A 24137-nucleotide genomic window follows, 5' to 3' on the forward strand; every position below is an offset into this window, starting at 1 on the left:
ATGTCAAAGTCAGGCGAACTGGGCTCGGGCTCCACATCTGCCACAAATGGGCAGTCGGTTGGTCTCACTAGGACTCATCCAAAAAGTGAGGGACTTAGAAATTATCTCTGCAACCGACTATTCTTATCATTTCTCCCTCAGAGCAGGAAGTGAGGAGATTTCAGAGAATCAAGGACCTGTTGCCCAGCTGCTCTTTGGAATAAGCAAATTGCAAAGAGAGAAAAGGAGAGAGAGAAAGAAAGAGAGAGAGAGAAAGAAAGAATGGCATGGTCCCATTTTTATATTAAAAAAAAAATACCAATAACCTCAACAATACATCTTTGTGTTTGTACACATGTAGTAAAAGATTCGAAAAGATACTTACCAAACTGTTAAGAGAGGTTAATAATTCAGAAGTAGATAGAGGAAAAAGAGAGAGTTCCACAGGGTGGGATAAGAGAGGGAGCTTCATTTTTTACTTCATACACTTTGGAATTACTTGTATAATTTAAAAAATACATCTATATTTTTTTAACCCACAAGTTGTTTGTTTGTTTGTTTGTTTTTAGGAAGGCAAAAGCACCCATTTCTGACCCCCATTGGTGAAAACAAACCTCTCAAAAAAAAAAAAAAAGTTTGGAGCTAAAACCGGGTAACAGAGAAATGAGCAGGGACCCTCACCCCTGAGTCTAGAGCCTTCCTCTGAATCCATCATACTAAATGAGAAAGACCCAGATGAGACTTGGCAGGTCCCTCCCTCACCCCACCCACCTTGGGGCCTTGGATGGGCAGTTAGACAGACAGACACGGGATTCACCCTGGGCTGTGCACATGCTCCAAGCCCCAGCCCCACGTTTCCTTTTTATTCTTCAGTTTCTCCCCCTGCCTTCCAGAGGCCACCAGCCCCACCCAAAGCAAGGGGCACTGGACAGAAAGTCAGGGGCCCTGAGCACCACTCAGCCACCCTACATCTCTAGGGCCCTAGAGGGGTCACGAGCATCCTCAATTCCCACCTCGTGGATAATGAGTGGAACACTTTGTAAGCTGGAGCTCATAGCACAAATGAGAGGGTCTGTTGTTACGGATGCCGCTGTTAAGAAGATGAGGAGGAAGGGAAGGCCTTGGTCCACATTGCCTCATCCCCACCCAAAAATGCTTTCCACTCACGTCATTACCCTGGGCTTTAAGGGTATAATTTAAAGCCATAGTTAAATAAAGGCTCTCTGTTGCTTATATGACACTAAGTGCTGACTCTGTGCCAGAGCTCAAAGCAAGAAGAGCTGCTCCAGGGGGGCTCACAGCCTCGTGGTGTCAAACTGAGACATATCTGCCTGGCTCTGGATTTCTTCTAAGCCCTCACTGGAGGATATCAGCCACAATGCTAGATAAGGCCTACAGGGAAGAACCCTTAAAATAAATGCCTGCTTCACTTTGCTTCAAAAAAAAAAAAACCAGAACCCATAGACTAATCTGTATGTTTTGTGCTGCGAGAAGCAGAATCCACATGCCCCTCATGGGTCCAGGGAGCCCCAGAGACTCCAGCACACCTACTCCCACCTCTGCCTCAGTCTGATTTCAGCCCGTACTCTCTGAACCTTCCCTGGGCCTGCATCATCTTGGAAATAGCCAGGGAAGTAATCTTAAATAAATGTCCCAGTCTTTCACCACCCAGGTCTCCAGCAGAGGCTGCTGGCATGACTGCCTGGTGCTGGGAGAACCTCAGAGGAAAGGAGCTGGAAGCCTTATGAGATAATTCAGTCTTCTCCTCTTCTTTTACAGGTGAGACCCAGAGAGCAAAAGAGGCTTGAGTGGGACTTCCCTGGTGGCACAGTGGTTAAGAATCCGCCTGTCAATGCAGGGGACACAGGTTTGAGCCCTGGTCCAGGAAGATCCCACATGCTCACATGCCCTCAGCAACTAAGCCCGTGTGCCACAACTACTGAGCCTGCGCTCTAGAGCCTGCAAGCCACAACTACTGAGCCTGTGTACCGCAACTACTGAAGCCCGAGCGCCTAGAGCCCATGCTCCGCAACAAGAGAAGCCACCACAATGAGAAGCCCGTGCACCGCAACGAAGAGTAGCCCCTCTCGCTGCAACTAGAGAAAGCCCACGCACAGCAACAAAGACCCAATGCAGCCATAAATAAATAAATATATTTTTAAAATATATATATATATCATGGAAGGGACTTCCCTGGTGGTCCAGTGGTTAAGAATCCACCTTCCAATGAAGGGGACATGGGTTCAATACCTGGCCAGGGAACTAAGATCCCACATGCCGCGGGGCAACTAAGTCTGCGCCCTGCAGAGCCCACACGCCACAACTGGAGAGCCCGTGTGCCCCAGCTGCTGAGCCCATGAGCTCTGGAGCCCGTGCGCCACAACTAGAGAGAAGCCCACGTGCTGCAACGAAAGATCCCGTGTGCTGCAGCTAAGACCTGATGCAGCCAAATAAATAAATATATATATATTTTTAAAAAATCATGGACTCATGGAAAATTTTCACCTGAGTGAAAAAGCATGATACACAACAGTTTGTACAGATTGACCCTGTTTTGATTAATGCACACATACAGTTACAGAAATTTCAGCAAAGTATTAACTATGGTTGTTTCTAGAAGGCAGGTATACAAATTATTTTTTTCTTCTCTCTGTTTAACTGTAGTTCTCATTTTTTCTACTATACTTGGAGATTTCTTGAATGATTTAAAAAAACTAGAAGTTAAAAAATAAATTTTTCCAATGCACATGGCCTGGTATGACAGCATGAGAAAGAGATAAATAAAATCTGTTTAAACTCTAAAAAAAGTTATGAATTAAAAAGAAAAATCACATTATTATTTTTTAAACCTATGATGAGATCCTTCTTTATCTCACAAGTCCAGGGATAATGGCATGGTTCTCTCACTGGGGCACAGAAAGTGAGCCAAGAACCTGGCCTTGGCTTTTGCCACAGCCAGTCACGTGGGCACAGTTCTGCCCAGGCCCAGGTCAGCACAGACTGATGGAGCCCGCTGGGCGGCCAAGCCGGCCAGGCACTGTAGGGGACCCAGAGGGACATGTGCTGGTTCCCGTGGAGCTCATTGCAACACGGGAGGATGATACTCACCCAGGATGTGACTTAGATTTGCCAGTGTACATTTCAGCCTCTAGAAGATTCTAGGACCTGGTGATCAGGAGTATGGCCTGGAGTTCCCAAAGAAGACTTATAGGGTAGGGAGTGCAGGGTGAGGGAGTTAGGTTTTGAAAAAAGGGAGAATCTAGACAGGTGATGGCAGGGAGGGCACTTGGGCTGAGTCACTATGTGGGCAAACGCCCAGATGTGGGAATAAGTAGGGCTGTGCGGAGGACAGGGAGGAGCCTTGACATCTTGACTTCTTGGAACAAGAAGCCTATAAAGGTGAGCTCCACCCAGCCTGGCAGGAGGGACAGGCTGCAGTCAGGGAGAAGGGAAGGAGCGGGGTGGGGGGATGGGGGCTGGCAGCTTTGCAAGAGTCAGAAGTGTTACTCTGCTGGAAAGGGCAAGACTCCCATTGCTGAGCCACTGCGGGCCAGGCCCAGCATCAGGGACTCCATACACAGTCATCTCACGGACCCCTCCATGCAGGGCAGCAAGGCAGGGGGCAGACCCAGGTCAGTCAGACCTAGACATGGAGCCCGGCTCCACCACTAGCTCACCCTGGGACCTTGGGCAAGTGACTTCACTCCTCTGAGCCAAGGTCACCTCACCTATAAAACAGAGATAGTCCTCCCTCCCTCTCAGGGGGGGGTGATGGAGATTCAGGAAAATAACATAAAGAGGGCACCCAATAAAACAACCCTGAGAGGGTCCAGAATTACAAGCAGTAATGGGAAGCCAGAGTGGGGAGTGGTCTGCGAAGCAGGAGTTTAGAAGTGCCCACCCAGGGACTTCCTTGGTGGTCCAGTGGTAAGACTCCACGCTTCCACTGCAGGGGGCACGGGTTGAATCCCTGGTCGGGGAACTAAGATCGCACATGCCGCATGGCGCGGCCAGAAAAAAAACAACAAAAAAGAAGTGCCCACCCAGAACAGATGGATAGAGGGAGACAGAGGCCGGCAAAGCCTAACTGATGACACTAACATATGAAAACCCAAATGCACAGGATTAGAAAAGGGAAAGGTCAGCCAGAGAAGTAAATACTGACAGTGCCTGCGCCAGCCCTGTCTGGAAGAGAGGGGCCCAGTGAGGCCCAGCATGCTTGCCTGGCCCCCTCTGGGGCCAGCTCAGCAGCCTGTCAGCCTCTGATGCTCTTCAACATTGCAACCACTGGCTGGCTCCCCGGGTTTGCCTTCCGGGGTCACTAAGCAGCCTTCAGACGCTGTGGCTTTCCATCTCGGTGGCCTGCAGGGAGAGGGTGTCCTTGCCCAGAAGAGGCAATATCCACTTGGCCTGCAGTTGTACCTCTCATTAAAAATGAATCGACCAGTTTATACATCAAGCTGTCCCACCAGGGTTAGCATGACTCAGCATCTCTGAGCCCAGTAAATTGGATTTGTTCTTTTTCTCCATCCCCACTTCCGTCCAGGTCCAAGCCACTCTCAGCTCCTGCCTGCATGGCTGGTCTATCTCTTCCATGGCCTCCCTGTAGCCACTCGGGCCCTCTTAGGGTTTATTCTCCACAGAGCAGCCACAGGGATTTCTTCAAAACTCCATTGGATGCCCTCTTTAAAACCTCCAATGACCTCCCATCAAAATAAAACACAAATTCTTTATCAAAGCTCTGGGTCCCTGCACACAGCCCCTGCTTCAGCTCCCACCAGTTCCCCACCCCTATTGCCACCATCACTGTGATGATGGTGTCACACTGGCTTTCTGTCTGCACCTCAGCCACGCCAGGCTTGCCCCCATCTTGGGGGTTGCCCTTAATGGTCCCTCTGCAGGGACAGTGGGCTTGTCCCCTGTCTCTTGACATCTCTCACCTTTCAGATCTCAATCTATGTGCTCCTTGATCACTCTGTCTAAAGTGGGTCCCTCCTTCTATTTTTTTGGTTATAGCTGGTTTTTCGGTTTTGCTTTATTTTGTTTTTGCCATTTTAACCACTTTTAAGTGTAACAATTCAGGGGCATTAATTACATTCACAATGTTGTACAACAACCACTACCATCTATTTCCAAAATTTTTCATCGCCCCTCAAACAGAAACTCTGTTCCCATGAAGCAAGCATGCCGGGTTTGGTTTTTTCATAAGTTCACAAACGGAACTTATACTGATTGACTGACTTACTTGTTTCTATTCCTCCTCTACAAAGACAAAAATTTATCTGTCTCAGGAATTCCCTGGCGGTCCAGTGGTTAGGACTCTGAGCTTCCACTGCAGGAGGCCTGAGTTTGATCTCTGATCAGGGAACTAAGATCCCACAAGCTGTGCAGCGTGGCCCAAAAAAAAAAAAAAAAAAAAAATTTATCTGTCTCATTTGCCATTTTCCCCAGGGTTTAGCGCAGTTCTTAATAAATAACAATAATAAAGCTAACATTTATAGAGTTTGCTATTTACCAGGCACTGATCTAAGCATCTTACATCAATTAACTCATTTAATCTTCATAATAACCTATAATAGGTACTCTTAATATCTCCATTTTACAAAAGAAGAAACTAAAGCACTGAGAAGTGAAGTAACTTGCCCAAGATCACGCAGCCAGTAAATAGCAGTGTCAGAATTCAAACCCAGGGAGTCTGGGGTCAGATGGATGGGTAGATGGATAAATGGAAAAACACATGGGTGATGGGTGGATGGAACACCAATGAGACAAGTCTAGAGACCTGGGCTGCATTCACCTCGGGAGCCTTTCTGGCTACCAGCCAGCCAGCCTGTCCTGACAACCTATCAGACCTTACGCAGCTGACTTTTCCATCCAAACTCCTGATTATTATCCTCCTGATTTTACTGATGAGGACACAGAGACCCAAAGAGGTCTACCGATTTGCCCAAGGTCATAAGGTGTGCCAAGTCTCTCTGGCTCCAAAGTCCGTCCCACTACATGACATTTCAGCAGCCTCAGGGGGTTCGTGCTGAATAATTTCTCCCAGGGGTGAAGCTGGCTAAGGAAAAACTTCCCAAGATTGAAAGGCAAATACACTTGGAAGAGCTGAATTCAAAATCAGGACCACTGTTTCTTGTTTCAGTTCTGCCACTTCCTATCTGATGGGCCTTGGGTGAGTCACTTCCCCTTTCTGAGCATCAGTTTCCCCATTTGTCAAATAAGGATGAGAGCTCCTGTCCTCCCACTTCAGAGCAGGGCTGTGTAGAGAAAGGATGTTTCAGAGAACAAAAGGACTTTGAAATACAAAAGTTACAGTCACGCTAAAGACAAGGGAGAGTATATCACAGATGTTTACGACATGTGTACCGGAAGCGTGCCTTTGCATACATACACATAGCAAAGGAACAGCATAAGGGCACACACAGCCACGAGTGCCCATGGTGATGAACAATCACTCCCTAGCCAGGAAGGTTCTGTTCTAAATCTGAGACACTGACGACTTCTACCCAGGTGTTTGTGGGAATGCTGAACCAGGTAGGAACTAATGGTAGGAAGGAGTGGAGAGAGAAAGAAATGGACAGGGTGTGGAAAACACCAAAACAAAGAGAATGCTAGGCAGAAAGTGAGATTCTTCTGTTCTGAATGATGTTTTCAATGATCAGAGTTACCAGGATAATCCTTCTTTCTTTTGGGGAAACCAGGGTGTACATCTTCCCCGTCCCCCTCCAACCATCTCCTGGGCTGTTGGTCCTCATCTGCACCCCCAGAACCATGCCCTACTCAAAGAAGCGGGAGGATGAGCCCTTGGACTATCCTTTGAACTCCCTTGCCTGCTAACCTCTGGGTGCCTTTGGCCAATGGGAGGCACTGGCAGGAGGTCAGAGGGTGGAAGCAGAGAGGGACAGGGGTGTATCTTCCCAACTGCCCTCCCTGTGGTTCTGGTGGTGGCTGAACCCCCTCTGTGACAGCTCCTTGCACAGGCCCAGCCATTGCTGAATTCTGGTAACACTATTCCCTCCCTCTGTTCATTCAGGCCAAAGGGAGGTAAGAGCTGTCACTGTGAGTTTGCAGGTACCCCTTGTGGGTTCCCTTAACCCTGCTCGCAGCTTTATTAACTTCTCCAAGTTGAAGCATCAGAGTGGAATTCTGTTTTCTGCCAGAATCTGACTGATACACCACCTGACCCTAAATAGATACACGAATTAGAGAGGGAGGGGAGGAGAAATTGGGAAGAGGCAGTCTAGTCTAGTGGTTAAGGATAAAATAGGAGACTGGAGACCTTGAACACTCCCTTAACTTCCGTGTGACTCAGTGTCTTCATCTGTAAAATCACGATGATAATCTTACCCACTTCACAGGTTTACTATGAAAACAGAATCGGCCCATGCCCGTAAAGCACTTACATGCCAAAATCCACAGTTAGTGCTCAAGAAATATTAGAAATTCTCATCTTGAGTTCTGAGTCTAAAGGCTCAAATGTTAACAATACCATTCCCTTAGAGCAGGAATTTTTTTGGCTTTTTAAAGGGGGTTCTCTGGGTTACACAATTTTTCTACTATGAGCATGTATTACTTAGGAGTCAGAAAAGAAAAAGAAAAGAATTAGAAGAAAAAACACCGTGAGAGAGAGAGAGAGAGAGCCTGCTATTCTTCCCCTCTGGGGATGATGTTACTTGCCATCGGGATCTCCCCAGTACGGAACATTCACTTCCTTGAGTGACAATCTCCAGGTGGACATGAATGAAATGACCGCCTGTGAGGAGGGAGGAGGGGGACTGTGCCGCCCTCCCAGCCGGTCCCCTAATGGAGTCAGAGGGGTGGAAACAGGAGGTGGGCCTGCAGTCATTCCCACTGCTGCTCAGGTCCGTACACGGCAGTGGGGAGACGGCAATTTGTCAGAGGCCTGCGGTACCCATGGGCACCGCATTAAATAAAACCAAGCAATGTGAAGAGGCTGCCACCCGTCAGCACTGGCTTCTTGCCCCAAGGTTTCACGTGCCACCGCGGAGCCACAGACTGATGTGCAGTTGTAGGCCGGGGACCACGTGACATGCCCAGAACTGCAGAGTAACAGCATCAGAAAGGAGAAGTGCCTCCCGCTTGGACCACACTGACGACTGCAAAGGCAGACAGAGACCTCCCTCTGGCGGGACATCCTCTGCGAGCCGGACAATGAGCTGGCTGTCTTCCAGCCTTCGTCTCCTTTGAGCTCCACAAGGGTCACACGAGATAGGTAGGTTTATTCCCCAGGCAGGCTCAGCTGGCCAAGGTCACACAGCTACTCAGCTTGAGTAGAGCCGGGACTTGGACCCAGGTCTGCTGACTCACAGCCCCATGCTCTTCCCCCTCGATCCTGCTACATCCCACCACCTCCGACTTGCTGTCAACCACGTAACCAAAGCTACCGTTGCTCTGGATGTAGAAATAATAACAGCAGTATCAACCCCTCCCACAGGGAGGGTGCAGGGTGCTTTACAATCTAAAGGATCCGTTTATTATCATCATTCGCTTGGACCTCACCAATCAGCAGTTGGTGAGAGGGAGCACGGAACTGAAGTTACAAACACGGGCTTTGGAGCAGTGTCCTTGCCCCCTCGGGTTCCAGGCTCTGCTGAGAAGGGAGGCAAGGAGGGGAAAGAAGTCAGGAGAAGCAGCAGACCTTCCCTGGCAACGCTTCGTGATCTCGCAGTTTCTGAATCTCTCTCACTTGATTTTGTTTAAACGCTAGGAAAGTTCATTGTCAGCGTTTTTCAGAATAGAGTAAAATAGGAAACAACTTTACATGTCCATCAACCCCCTGTTGATGGCCAAATGAACTAGGATTTATCCATTGAAAAATGAATTACAGGGGCTTCCCTGGTGGCGCAATGGTTAGGAATCTGCCTGCCAATGCAGGGGACAGGGGTTCAAGCCCTGGTCCAGGAGGATCTCACATGCCGCGGAGCAACTAAGCCCGTACACCACAACTACTGAGCCTGCACTCTAGAGCCCGCAAGCCACAACAACTGAGCCCATGAGCCACAACTACTGAGCCCACGTGCCACAAATACTGAAGCCCTCAGGCCTAGAGCCCGAGCTCCGCAACAAGAGAAGCCACCGCAATGAGAAGCCCGCACACTGCAAAGAAGAGTGGCCCCCGCTCGCCGCAACTGGGGAGAGCCTGCGTGAAGCAACGAAGATCCAACACAGCCAAAAATTAATTAATTAATTAATTAATTAATTTTAAAAAAAGAAAAATGAATTACAAAAGTATTACATATCTATTGTGAACATTTTTGAGATGGATTTCATATACACTGACACGGAAAGATGTCAGCATATAGAATGAAAAAGTATAAGTATTTCTGTGGCTGTTCACGGCTGCATATTATTTTATCCACTGGATGTTCCCAAACGTTCTCAATCATCTTCCTATTGTCGGGCACTTAGTCCCAATTTGCTACTATTATGGGAGAAGTCTGATGGGGATTCATCCAAAGGAAATTATGCAAAAAGAAAAAAAAAAAAAACCCAGATGCACAAAGACGCTGCACAACCTTCGGAATGACTGAAGGGAGACCAGTCCTTCGTCTTAAACTCATGAGGCTGCAAACCAAATGCACGCCCCCCCACCCCAAGCTGCTCCTCCCCCAACCACCCCAGGGGACATCTCAGTGCGGTTTCCACCTTCCTTCCTCGCCAGCCCTCGAGGTCCACGGTGCAGATGTTTTTCCTGCAAGGCCGAGCCCACCCGTTCGTTATGGTCCTTACAGTTGCCAAAGGGACCTTCCCAGACATGGTTCTGTCATGCCCCAAACGCGTGCCCCGTGCAGACCAAACACCCGCAAAGGTTCCGGCAGCCTCCAGGCTCCTTGTCAAGTGGAAACACCTTAGTCTGACATTTGAGAGAGACTAAAGGGGGTGGGAATTGATGTTAGCTGAGCCCCTGTGGTGCGCCAGCACTGCTCTAGGTCCTTTACATAACAACCCTAACGTGGTCTCAATCAGACAGGTGTGTTTGTCCACATTTGACAGATGAGGAAGCCAAGGCTCAGATCAGCTAAGTGATAGCCCGAGGGCACGTGGCTAGTACACAGTGGAGCTGGGACTAGAGCGCAGGTCCGGCAGATTCCAGAGCTTTGACAAAGACCCAAACACAAGCTGACTTTCTGAGTCACCTCCCAGCACCCCCAGCTCCCTGCACCAGCTGCATGCACACCAGACTGCCCATTCTTCAAAGACGCCCCTATTTCCCTCCCCTCTGATCCAGGGGAGTGGGTGCCCTTACCCCCACAGCTATCAAAATTCCACTTGGCCTTTGGTGCCCAGCACAAAGGCCCCAATCTCCTTGAAGCCTCCACTGATCACCAGAATAGGAATCCACGCTGACATAGGCCATAGCACCTCCTTTACCTCCCCTGTGTCATGTCCGTGTCTCTCTAGGCTAGACTGGGAGACCCTTGAGGAGAGGATGCTTCCCCAGAGGACATATACGACCTGCAGGAGGTACTCAGGGAATACTTTTCAAATTGAACAAAACTGAGTATGACCTCCGAGAAGAAACTGTGGGCGGCTCGCATTGCCATCAGGAATGTGGCTCTGACTCACACTGCCTAGATTTGAATCCTGGCTCCCCAACGACCGAGCTGTGTGACCTTGAGCAACTGTCTTTTCTTTGCTAAGCCTCAGTTCCCTCAATCTGTAAAATGGGAGGAAGAAGAATTCCTACCTCAAAGGGTTTTGTGAAGATTGTATGAGTTAAGCCCTTAAAGCAGGTGCCTGGCATGTAGTAAGTGCTCGATAAATGTTGGCTGCTACTATTCTTACCCACAAGCCTCCCACCCACAAAGGAAGTGGTGCCAGCGTGCTCCCACCCCCACCTGCCCACCCACGCTCCCGTCCCCTCCCCTCAGGGCCTCCTCTTCACAGTCCCAGCTGGTGCCCCTGCATTCCCTCCCTTGTATTTTCTGGTCATTGGGTTCCTATCAAATGTGGCAGGGGTGAGTGTCAGGGCCAACCAGCCTCAGAGCCAACCAATCTTCCCTCATAGCCAATGGGAGCAGGGAGTCCAGAGCATTCCCCACTTCCAGGGGATCCTGGCCGGGAAGCACAAAGCCACAGCCAACCCCTCTCTCAGGCTCCCAGCCAGTACCTTTCTGCCCCTACCCCTCAGGACCACAGGAGCACTCGGGCCAAAGAGCCGCCCTTGCCTCACAAGATCCAACATGTAGACCTCTCCATCTGGACCAGCCCTGGCACATCAGGTGTCTGGCTCTGCAGGACACCAACCTGGTATTCCCAGACACTGCCCCAGGTACAATGCCATGGTAGAGAGAGGGGTTCTGGACTCAACCACACACTTTCCAGCTGTGTAACCTCAGGCAGGTAACACGATCTCTCTGAGCCTTAGTTACTCATCTGTAAAAAGAAGATAATAATAGCACCTACTTGTCAGGGTTGCTGTGAGATAATGCAAAGCACTTACCGTCCCAGTGCATGGCATACAGTAAGTGCTCAGTAAATGTCCTCACTCTGATTGTGTAATCATTGGTATTACTCCAGATAAAGATTATTATCCTTTTTTTATAAATGGGGACACAGAAGCCCAAGAGGCTCACAAGGACACCCATGCTGGAGCGAACACAGAGACACCTCCTACCTCAGCTGGCCTAGTCAGGAGACCCTCTCTACTGCCCCCGCACGCTCAGGCCCAGAACTTGCCTGGGCACCAGCATCCTCTTGGCTCTGGATACTCCCAAGAGGGACCAGGGCTACCAGCCACCTATGCCTCAGCCCTGGCCCATTATCTGTGAGGCAGCCTGACCTTTCCTTCTCACCTTTTGGGGGCAAGGGCTGGGAGACCAATGTAAGGCCCCTCCTAAGAGGGAGACTCAGGCTCCAGGCTATAACGCCCAGCCCATCAGAGCCCTGTGTATGGAACAGCCGCAGCAGCAGAGAAGCAGGCATTTGGGCTGCAAGAAACCCAAACCAGTTAGAAGAGCTGGGTACATTAGTGCTGGCTCTCTCACCCAGTTGCCTGTGACCTTGGACAAGTCATTCTTCCTCTCTAGGCCTCATTCAACGTTTCAATATTTACTGAGTGAGGACTACAGGACCAAGCATTCCACTCATGCTGGTTCTGGGAAGCAGTCTTCCATGAAGCTCACAGAACTGGGCCCAGGGAATGGCCATGTGGCCCAGGAAGGGTTTAATAGGAATAATGCCCCCTGCACTGATCTCCTCCAGGACTGCCTTGAGGGGCCCCTCAAGGAACCATGCTCTGCACGCACACAAATCTGGTACATGGGGTCAGCAGGCAGGCATGACCTCAGACTGGTCAGCAGAAGCCAGCTTCATCTCTGCACGGAGCTGGCAGAGCCTCCCTGGGCCACAGTGGCTCAGAGAGGAGGCTGGCACAGGCCGCCACTGCCGCAGGCTCCATATGGAGGAATGGGTGGGCAGGCGGGCACACAGTCGCCTCTCTTCTCCACACCCTTGTCCGGGACAGGCAGCACCGATTCTTCCAGGAGCTTCTGAGGGCATCATTCGCGTCCCCAGCTCTCAACCTGGCCCAGCTGCTACTGAATCTGGAAGACTCCTAATGCTGGGAGGTGGCGGAGAGATGGAGCAGCTGAACCGCACAGGGCCTCAGAGAGGTCCTAAACCCAGCCCTCTTACACTCCCACCTCTGGGTGCAGAGGAGGCGATATGAGGATCCAGAAGTGAAGGCAGGAACGCACGGCAGTGTCTCTCCCTCACCAATGCGTTCTCAGAGCTCTGGGGCGGGAGGGGGTGGGGGTGGGAGCTGGGAAGCAAAGACCACAGCCGGTGCCGCAAAGGAGACCAGTATCCTCAGAGCTCCTTCCTCATCCTTGTCCAGCCTCCTACGGTCCCCATGGACCACCCCCAGCCATAGCTCTGCCAGACAGTGGCCTTAGCATCTGGCAAGTACCCTGGTGGCTGTAGTCACTCGCCACCACAACCATGCCTGCCCCCAAGATCCCAGCCTCTTGGGCCCTTGGATGTCCCCAAGTGTGAAGGTGCCAGACACAACTGGGACCCACAAGTCCTCTCCCTCTAACGGGTAGGGGAAGCCTCTGGTCAGGACAACACCAGGCCAGAACCTCAGTGGTCCTAGGGCTAAGTTCTATCCCCCCAGCTTCGGGAGACTCGGAAGGGAGGTGGGATGGGAAGTGAGCCCCGAGTGGGGAAAAGACTGTAACCAGAGGGTGAGGGTGAGGGCGAGAGCTCCCCAGCATCCCAATCTTCAGCCAAGAGACTGTCCTGCAGCATCGGAAGCCTGGACGGAGATATCCAGAGCGCTCTCGGCCTCCACAGAGGCGGCAGGAGTGATCTCGGAGAACGGAGCGGGCCAGCCCAGCACCCAGCACAATCGTTCATCCCTACAGCAAGCGTCAGCCCCCTCGCCTGCCCACCTCTCTCTCCAGGCCTCGGGGAGGCTGCAGACCTGGGAGGTAGGGAGGAACTGCAAGGACCTCCCCCGCACTGGCCGGAGGGCCAAGAGCCTGCAAACTCAGTTCCTGCCGGTCGGTCCCGACCTCCCCCAGGGCTGGAGGCTGGGCCTCCGGGTACCGAGCCCCTAGCCCCCCGTGCCACCTGATCCCCCGCACGTGCCTACCTGGGCCTGGGGGTCCCCATCTCGGGCAGGCTGGGCGGGGGGCGCCCCCTCGGCTCCTGCGGGCCGGCAGGCCGCGGGGCGGGGCGGGCGCGCCGGGCCGCGTTGGGCTCTGCGGAGCAGCCTGGTCCGCGACACCCCCGCCCGCTGATGGATGCCGACTGCAGCAGCGGCGGCGGCGGCTCGGCGTGCGCCGGGGGCTGGGCACCGTGCCTACAGCCCCGGGCCTGGCGCCCGTCGCGCGGCCAGTCCCCGCCCCCGCCCGGCCTCTGCGCCCAGCCCTGGGGCAGCCGCCGCGCGCCTGCCTGCTCCCTCGCGGCGGCCCTGCCCCTGCCTCCGCCTCCTCCCTGCCGGTCTCCCTCTCCCTCTCTCTCAGGCTCCCAGGCCACCTCCTCCCGGGCGCTGCCACAGCGGCAGTTACCGGACCACCGCGGGACTGTGCGTCGGCAGCCGAGTCCGGCGCCTCCGCTGACCCCACCCTGGCCTAGGACAGCCCCTGTCCCCGCTCGGGCCAACCCCTGTTGGGGGCTCGGCGGGGGAGGGGGGGGCGGAGGAGAGAGGAAGAGGAGAGGATCCCTGACTCAGAAGGGGTGACTCAGCCTCAGCCCACCGAGCCCAGCCGAATACCCTCACCTCCCCGGCAGCTCAGAGCTCGGGTCAGAACTTCCTTGGGACTCAGCGCTCCTCCCCCACCGGGGAGGAGGTCATGCAAATGTCTCCTGGGATCCCGCGTGTGTATGTGTGCATTTGTTCATATGTGCTTCGGTGACAATGACCATAAGTGTAACAGTGGGGAGTGGGCCCGTGTACAGATGTTTCTGGATGTGCCAGGTGTGCATCCAGGCTCCAGGAAGGTGGGGTTGGGGGGTGGCCAGCTGGCCTGTGGCACTGAGGTCCTGGCTCAAAACCAAGTGAAGCCCTGCTCCTCCCCTCCAGGAGCGCTGTCTCAGAAAGCCCTCCAGACCAACTCAGGAGATCCACAGCGAGGACCTCCAACGGCCTGGCTTCTAGTCCAGCTCTGTCATGGGTCAACCAGTACCTCTGGGCATGTTGCTCTCCTGCTCTGAGCCTCACTTTGCCAACAGTGAAAGAAAGGGTGGATGTACCTATCTCTCGGGGTCCCAGTTTGTGGGGAAGTCCTGAGAGATGGTTGTGTAACCCACAACATGATCCCCAAAGACTTCTGCCCACGGGTCCACATTTGCAGCCCACATGACCCCTAGTCCCTAGCCAGTATCGCCACCATCCCAGGCATACACATCTATTCTTTCATTCTTCAAATCATTCCTGAGGACCTACTATGTGCTGGCCACTGTTCTAGGCACTGCAGAATCCACCACACTGGAAATCACAGAGGCCCAAAGCTGGGACGCCACCCAGGTGTGAACCAAGCCATCCGCACCACCACCCCCTCCCCATGGCAGGCTGCATTTCCTTCAGTGTCAGCCTCACCACTGGGCTGTGTCCCTCAGCGTCCACCTCACCAGTATCCATCTGAACTCCCACACTCCAGCAACAGGCAGCCCCCTCCCTCCACTCCTCTCTCCCAAGGTGGATGCTCCATCACAGTGACCTTCCACCCCAGGTCCTAGTACCAACTCTCGGGCCTCCACAGAACAAGGCTATGCCCTCTCCCCAGCCCCCCCTCAGAGAACCCAAGATAGCAACCATGTCCCTTCTCCCCACCCCCAAATCAAGCCTTCTCTTCTCCAAGTTAAATGTCACGAACTCCTTCACCAGATGTTCCCAAGACACAGCTTCCGGTGCCTTCACTCTCTCTGCTGCCCACTAGGCTCAGGAGTGGTCAGAGAGCAGAGAGCCGAAGGAAACCAGATCCTCCCAGTCCTAGAGAACATGCCCTCCCTCCAGACAGGAGACAGGAAGATGGACAAACCAGCACAGGGCCAATTCCCAGAAGGACCAGAGTCCTGCTGGGCGGACTTCCCTATAGATGTTCTCCTTTGCCTTTGGACTTTTCGTTCCCCAGCTTCCAAAATTCAGTTCTTCCCAGGAACTCCCCAAGCCCTAAGGAGTATGGCCTTGGGCAAGTCACTTTGCCACTCTGGGGTGCTCTGCTTGAATTCAATTCACCACACATTTATTCAAATGAATGAGTGAAAGGACCAGTAAAACTTAGGAGTTAAACCCGGATGAACTTATTGTTTCATATACACATCTGTTAAGAGATTTCTGACTGCCTGCTTCAAGTATTTTTATTCCAAGTTGATTCTTAGCCTCCTCTGCTTGCTGCCTTTCCCAACCCTGGGTTCCTGTGGGCAGGACAGAGCTGCCCAGCCAGAGCCCTCCATTCCTCCTAGTTCAACTCTCCTTCCTTCAACCCTCCTCCCCTTCCTTTCTTTCCCCAGGCAGGAGCCTTCCCCTCCCTCCCCTGGGGCAGGACCACTTTCCCACCCTCCTCAGCTAGATGGAGCCTCTCACTTTCCCAGAAGAATCCAGGCTACATTCCAAAAACCAAGGCAGAACATTCCCAGCCATCGTTCTGGTTTTATACCCGAAGGGCCCAATTCCCTTCAGGTCAGTGGGACCACACAGAAAACTGGGCTTCTTTTACTGTTATCATTATTTCTCTTTCTATTATTATTATTGGCTAACATTTCTATCAGCACTTTCTAGTTTGCAAAGTACTTTCATGTTCCATCCTCACATCTTGTGACATACTGTCAACCCCCCCCCCCCCCATTTTATAAACAGGCAGTCTGAGGTCCAGAGCAGTGAGTGACTTGTCCAAGGTCACACTTGCACAGTAACACTGACTCTCTGGACCAGACATCTTCCACTTCACCCCACAATAACCTTTTCCAGAGAAATCTGATTGTGGTGGGGCGGGGGGGTGGGGGAACTCTCTGAAGAACACACGGCCCCCTGTAGGCATCAGTTGAAATCACTACCCCAGATACTTGGCTGCCTTCATTCCCAGGGCAGGGAAACTGAGGCACAGGCCCAACCCAGAACCACATCCTGTGAAAGCCCCTATGGAGAAATGCTAGGGCCCCAGGTGCAGGATGAGGAGCCTCCACCCCACCCCCCGGAAAGAGGGGCTCTTCTGAATTCGGCTTCCAGCCCTGGCTCTGCCACTTCTTTCTGTGTTACTTGGGTAGATGATTCGACCTCTCTGAGCTTCAGTTTTCTCACCTATAAAGTGGGAGAAATTCTTCCTGCCCTACTTCTGTCGCTGAGTTGCTGTGATGGGTTAGCAGATGCTGGCAGAAGAGAAAGGACAGGACCCCTCATCCCCTCTCGGGTCTGCCTGGGAAGCAGGAGAAAGTCTTTCTTCTTAAATTTTAACTGGAGGGTACTTGATGGTGCAAAAGTGCTAGGATACAGGAAAGCCAGGAATAGGATGGAAGTGATGCTCTCCCTTGGCTGGGAAGGCAAAACACATGGTGTCCGCTACAGTCCCCCAAGGCCACTGGTGGGGCAGAAACCAAACAAAATACTCCGGCAGGCCCCTCCCACCCCTCCCCTTTTATCTTTCAGATGAGGAAACCAAGGCCCAGAGCAAAGCAGCACCTTGCCAAGGTCACCCCAGGTAGTCAATGGTCTCACGACTCCCAGACACCAGGGGCCCCTTGATTCCTGGGTCGGCAGGGTGGGGTGGCAAGCACTCGTAGTGCAAGGATTTACTCTTTCATTCAGCAATCAGTGACGTGCACACTGAGCCTGGGGAAGGCAAGAGGAATTGGGTAGCCTCTGTCCTTGCATTCACCGTCAGTCCAGTGGCGGAGAAAGGCACACAAACGTGCACATCAGAGGGTACAGTAAGTGATAGTACACTTTCTGAGTACTAGCTCTGTGCCTGGCACCAGTCACACAGTTGTTTAATCCTTATAACAATTCTCTGGCATAGAAATTATTAACTTCTTTCATAGCTGGAGTCACTGAGGCTTGGGGTTAACGACTTCCCAAAGTTCACCCAGCTAATAAATGGCAGGGCCAGGATGTGACTGCCAGATCTGTCTGATGCCAAGCGCTGAGCTTCAACCCTTATCACCCCCTGCAGTGGAAGCTCGGAGTCTTAACCACTGAACCGCCAGGGAAGTCCCTAGATTTTGAAGATTTAATAAAAGAAATGTACTGTATCTCAATAACTTTTGTATTGCAATTATAATATTTTGGATGTATTAGGTTTAATAAAATATATCATTAGAATAATTTTATCTGTTTCTTTTGGCTTTTTTTTTTTTCACGTGGCTACCAGAAAATTTAAAATTACATATGTGGCTCGCATGTGTGGCTCACATATTTCTTTTGGTCAGCACAGGTTTAGATTCTCTGAGGTCCTAGCCCAGCCCATGGGGCTCAGAAAAGGGTTCCTGCAGAAGGGGACACCTAAACCGAACTGGGTTAAAGGCAAGGTCATGGGGAGGAAGGTATGCCAGGGCAAGAGAGCTGCAGGGCCTCTGGCTCTGGTCCCAGAGGGCGGCCAGGCCTGGGTGGGCTGTGCTGCAGCCCCAGGAGCTGAGAGCTGGGCCAGCTTGTGGAGGAAGTTACCAGAGCCAAACTTTCCAGATCAGCGTGATCTACAGGCCTGGGAAGTTCTGCCTGACAAGGCTGTTCTCACTGATCCTTGGTGCTCTCTGGAAGGCCCTGCAGGGCAGCTGTGTCCGGGTGTAGGGAGCAGGTGGAGGGATGGGCAGCCATGCCCACCTGACAGGGACCTCCCGGCTCCAGCTGCCCCTACCGCCGCTCCTTCAGTCTCCTCCAAGAAGCCTCCCAAAGCACTACATTCCCCAGGGACCTCGCCATCCCCTCAAACCTTCCAGCCCAGACCGTGGGAACTACACACTCCTGCCTTCGGTCATACTCTGGCCTGGAATGATGATGAAGCTGCCCAGAGGGTCACAAAGCACGAAGCACTTTTCCATCCTTAGTGTGGTGAAGAGCCTGGGGGCAATGGTTACCTCCGGGGTGGGGGTCAGGGGCAAGGACAGGGGAGTTACATTAATAGTACAGGAGCTGTGTGACCTTGGGCAGGGCCTAAACCTCTCTGAGCCTCAGTTCCCACCTCTGTACAATGGGGGTAATATCAGCACCACCTCTTCAAGCTCCCATGACATGAGAGAATACCCAGGAAGGGCTTAGCAGGCCCCTGTGGTACCCTCAGTCCCTCCAAAGCCTCCAAAGGTCACCTCTCCTCCAGGAAGTTCACCCTCCATGCCTCTGCCACCCAGTCTGTCCCTCCTCTAGCCTGCTGGCCCACACATCTCTTGTCTCTACTTCTGAATTTGGGGTTCAGTTGTGATGAGGCTCTCTGACCTCTCCAACAAGACTGCAGTTTGTCAAAGGTGGGAACCTTGCCTGTCCCTTCCTTTCCATCGCTCCTCCCCCTCCCCCTCTCCTTGCACTTCCCCCACAGCCAGGCCCCTGCACAGGGCTGCGCACCCCAGAGGCTCTCACAGCCCACTCTAGTGGCTTGAACTCTTGGCCACTATCTTTGGCCAAAAACAATGTGGGTCGGATGACTGTGCATATTCTGAGGAGCTGGTCCCGCTCTGCTCCCTCGCGGGAAGAACCTTCAGTGGCCACACATTCTCTGATGAAGCAACTCAAATCTCTCCGCCTGACTCTGCAGTCCTTCACAGCCTGGCCTCACCTGCCTCTTCAGCCTCATCCTCAGGGTCCCTGCGGGGAGGCTCAGTCAAACTGAATGGTTCTGGGCCCCCAGGGCACGGCGGTGCTGGCACTGCCTCTCTGCTTTTGCAGGGGTTCTTTTCTCTCCCTGGGAGACCCTCTTTCCCTTTCCCACGGTCATTCTTTCAGCCATCCTCCAGGAAGTCCTTCCTGATCCCCTCCTCTTTACAATAACCCCTCCCAGCTAGGAGGAACCTCTTGGCCTCTCCCCTCCCTCCTACACTCTGCCCTCCAGCCCTGGGATGTGTGAATTTCTCCCCTCAGTGCCCAGCTCAAAATATGTGCATGGTGTGTGTCCCTTGGGACACATCTGCACTCTCTGAGCCAGAGGCCAGGGAGCAAGCCCGAGTCAGGAGTTCACCCCGGATGCCAGGACCCTGCTGAGTCCTGCTGACCCAAACTCCACCTCGGCTACATTTCTTAATGGCTCTCCATGCTCCTGCTGTCCCTGGGAAATCAGCCCTCCCCTAAGACGTCTGGGAGCCATACTCCTGGGGCCTGAACATAAAAGATCTGGCCACGTTCCCACTGGATTCAGACATCCACCCAGCCTCCCATCGGGTGCCTGAAGTGTCAGCTGAGGTTTGCATCATCACAGCATCACAGATTTCTTGCAGTCAGAAGAGACCTTGGAGAGGATCACACTGAGGCTGGGAGCAGTGGGAGGCAACAGGAGAAAGGCTATGTGTGTTTGTCTGTGGTCCCCTGTGCCAGAAGATGCTGCAGCGACACCATCAATCAACATCAGCATCGCAGAGAGCCTTTGGGACTCCTCTACGTGCTGGCACTGTGTCTAGCAATATGCGTGCATTTTCAGTTTTTAATTTCTGACTTCTCTGTAAGGCAGAGATTATATATTCCACCTTGATTTTACAGGGGAGAAAATGAAGCTCACAGCAGATAAGCCACTAGTCCAAAGTCACACTGCTAGTAGGTAGGGGGCCAGGATTCAATTCTAGGTTTGCCTGACTCCAGAGCTTGTTTGTCCACCATTAATCCTGCATACATTTGATTTAACACAAATTTACTCTAAAGATGCTGGCCATGTTTTAGTTCCTGTCTGGGAAGTAGTTACATAAATATGTGTAAACTTATGATCTGTGTACTTTTCTGCATTTATATTATAACTTCAATAAGGTTTTTTTTTTTAATGTTTTTGTCCCAGAGATGAATCCATGCTAGAGATTTTGGGGGTGTGAAATACTCTTAGTATTAGAGTCTGAAGCTAGAAACCTGGGTTTCGTTTTTTTTCTTTTCAACCATCTTTCCATTTCAATAGGGACTATCCTAAAGAACTCATAAACCCCCAAGCCAGACCAGCAAAATTTCACCTGCTGTCTGTCCGCTGCTCAGACTACAAACATTTTCTTGCGCTTACATTCCCAGCCCAGGTGCCACCTAGCCAATATTCAACTTCCAGAAGCTGGCACTGCTCTGCAGTTTTTGCAATCCTCTCTACATCCACCCATCTGCCCCAGACAGCTAGACCAGCCGCTGCATCACTGTTAATCCCCAGCTTCATGAGATGGCCAGGCAGCCACGTCTGGATGTTCCCATTTCCTCGTACCAGGCCAGGCTGGGCAGAGAAGCCGTCTGCGTATGTAAACCCAGCCTTCTGCTTGGGCGGCTCTTGCCGGACTCTCCTGGCCAACTGGGCCCTCTGTGGCTTTTATCTTCCTGCCCAAAATAACTATTGGCTTCAGTGGTTCTCTGGGCACAAATCAGACTCTCATGAGAGCCTGTGGCAGCTTGAAGACAGGAAGGGCACGTTATCCATCTCTGTTTCCCCAAGGCACCAGGGCAAAGGTTTGTGGGATTTATTGAGCGCCTCTGTGTGCCTGGAGGGACCTGTGTTGGGGGCGCGGGCTCGCTAGAAAACACGGTCACGTTCTCCGGAAGCTGAAAGTTTAAGGAAAGAGAGGAAACACCAATATCAGCCAACCGCAATAGAAGGCTAAAATACTAAAGGTTGTCAGAAAGGGAAAAAATGTTTTGGGAGTTCAGAGGAGAAAGAAATGAGAGAGGAGCAGGTGTCAAAGAAAGTTTCAAGGCAGAGGTAGCATTTAGGTTGAGCACTAAAGGCAGGCCAGAAGGACAGTCTAGATGGAGGAGAGAGCATAAAACGAGGCACAGGGTTGGGAAGTACAGGGTAGACTCAGGAAACTGGCCTTTTTTTTTTTTTTGGCCGCACCTCATGGCTTGCGGGATCTTAGTTCCCCAACCAGGGATTGAACCCAGGCAGTGAAAGTGCCAAGTCCTAACCACTGGACTGCCAGGGAATTCCCAGGAAACTGGCCTTGAATGACCCAGAACCAAGGATGCCAAAGGGTGAGGCTCGGGCTGGAATGGCATATAGTGCCAATGGGAGCCTCAAATGGCACACCAAGGGTTTCCTGCACTGTCCAGCAAGTAGCCACACGTGACTATTTACATTTAAATTAATTAAAATGGGACAAAATGTAAAAGTCATAGCCACGTGTGGTTGATGGTTACCATATTGGACAGTGCAGATGTAGAACATCTCCATCACCAAAGACAGTTCTACTGGACAGCGCCGGTACACACAGCAGAGAATCCAGAAGACTTTGAGCAGAGGTGCGACATGATCGGAGCTGGGCTTTAGGAAGATTAATTTGTCCCCGGTAAAGGGTAGGTACCTGGAGGTAAGAGAGGCCTGGACCCAGGGCAGGCATTGCAATAATCCAGGTGAGATCAATAACCACGTCTATTCCCTGGGTTCCTCTCTTCCTATCAGTAAGCAGGAAAGCAGAGAGCCATGGTTCTCAAAGCGTGGTCCCTGGAACAGCAGCATCACCCAGGAACTTCTTGGTATGCAAATCCTCGGGCCCTATCCCAGATCTACTAAGTCAGAAACTGGGGGTTCAGAGCAGCAGCCTGTGCTTTTATCAGCCCTCTCCTGATTCTGATGCATGCTCCCAGCATAGAGGCTAGGAGCCCACTCTGGTTCCAGACTCTACACCTCTACAACCTGGAGTCAGAAGACCTGCCTCCATGTCTTGCATGTCTTGGCTCAGCTGTTTACTAGCTGTGCTTAATTCCTTTGTGCCTCAGTCTTACAAGGATTAAAGGAGTTAATACATGTACTTGTCTGAGAAGAGTGCCTGGCCTATAGGAAGTGCTCAATGAATGTTAATTATTTTTAATCCTCATGGGCCACTTCATCTATACTCCTATGGTACAAAGTTGAATTCCTCCCACAGACAATGGACCAGCATCTGTCTCTACCTGCCTGTCCATCATACAATATTCGTAGGCCCACTCCCCGTCCCACCATTTACTTTTCTCCAGGCCCAGAGTGCCAGTTCTTCTCCCGGAAGGCAGGGGCACTTCCTGTGTCAAGGGAGCATTTCCACCAGGGGAGAATGTCAAGGCAAAAGGGGCAGATTTAATGTCCTGAGCTAAGATGTCCCGGTAGGAAGCAGGTCAGGAGATGCCCCAGGAGTCTTCCCCTACAAGACCACCTGGGAATAGGATGTCTGGAGGTGAGCACCCAGCTGCCCACTGCCATTGAAAGCCTCAAGGCTGTTCATTCGGATCCATGCCAGCCAAAAGGACATAGGAAATGGTACCTGGGGTTCTGTCTACTGCAGGTAGCTCAATCCTGACTCGGGGAACTAGCCAGGGAGGACAGTGTCAATAAACCTGGTTTCTGATCTTGGCTGTGAGATCTCGGGCAGTTATTTTCCTCTTTGGATTCAATTTTCTTGCCTCTAATGTGAGGGTGTTGGACTAGTGTGTTCTTAACCTTTTATGGGTCATGGTTTCCTTTGAAAATGCGATAAAAACTGCAGAGCTTCTCCCAGAAAAATGCACATGGGCACACATCCAGACACACACACACACACACACACGCACGCACGCATGCACACACACACACCCCTTATTATGATTTCAGGCATCAAGAAACCTCATGAAACCCATGCATAGTTCACCCCTTGGGTCCATGGACACTTGGTTAAGAAACCTTGGCTAGATGGTCACTAGTCATCATGATAAGAAGTCAGCTATATTTGTATCTAATTTAAAGGAACCCTATGTTAAAAATTTCACCAAAAAGATGAGATGTGAAATGGGCTTTCAGAAGATTCAGTTGTTGATCGGCTAAATGCTATGCATCCCTCCAAGAGCCTACCTCCACCCTTGTCATATGGCCTTGGTAGTCTCCCCACACTGCCCCCCCCCGACTCAGCAGAGAGTGAGCACATAGTCCTGAAAGACACCCCTGCCTCACCAGCTGTCTCTGGCACTTCCCAAAGAGTAGACGGATTTTCCCCGGCCACGAGAAGGTAGAAGAGGAGGAGTCTGGCCTGCCTCTTGTTCCCCCACCCCAAATCCTTGGCTCAGATGCCAATCACTAAAGACGCTCCTAGATGCCACCTCCAACCCCCCAAAACACACACACACACACACACACAGCACCACGCACATGCCCTCCCTCGCACAGCCACAGCCAAGGGACTGCACCTCCAGACACTTGGTGGTGCGGCCACTTGGAACAGGTGAGGGTTATTTTTAGAGGCTGAGTGACAGGACGGGTGAGAGCAGTTCCACTCTGTCAGAGCTCCCACTGCCACCACCAGCTCCGATGAATCACTACCCACTACGCGAATGTCCACATCTGTCAGCATGGCCAGAGAGGCTGCATTGGCTTCTGGAATGAATGCCTTGGATTGGTGACCATGCTGATCACACCAGCATGAGTCCAGGATCACACCAGGGGCAAGACGCCCAGCCTGAGCCAGTGCAGCCGACCCAGACCGACAGCCTCTCCCAGCCCAGCCCAGCCCAGCCTATGCCACCAGGCCACCAGGGGCCTCTCTCTGCACAAGTCCTTTTAGAGTGGCTGTTGATACCTCTTCCCCTCCCA

General features: G+C 52.0%; 2 protein-coding genes across 10 annotated transcripts in view; both read right to left on the reverse strand.

Moving 5' to 3' along the window:
• EPB41L1 (erythrocyte membrane protein band 4.1 like 1) overlaps window positions 1-24137 on the reverse strand; it is a 91376-nt gene that overhangs the window by 56473 nt on the left and 10766 nt on the right. The gene's annotated exons all lie outside the window — the stretch shown is intronic.
• The window catches only part of CNBD2 (cyclic nucleotide binding domain containing 2), a 177973-nt gene that overhangs the window by 709 nt on the left and 153127 nt on the right, over window positions 1-24137 (reverse strand). The window lies entirely within an intron of this gene.

This window comes from Eubalaena glacialis, chromosome 13, assembly GCF_028564815.1.
Source record: "Eubalaena glacialis isolate mEubGla1 chromosome 13, mEubGla1.1.hap2.+ XY, whole genome shotgun sequence".
NCBI lineage: Eukaryota > Metazoa > Chordata > Mammalia > Artiodactyla > Balaenidae > Eubalaena > Eubalaena glacialis.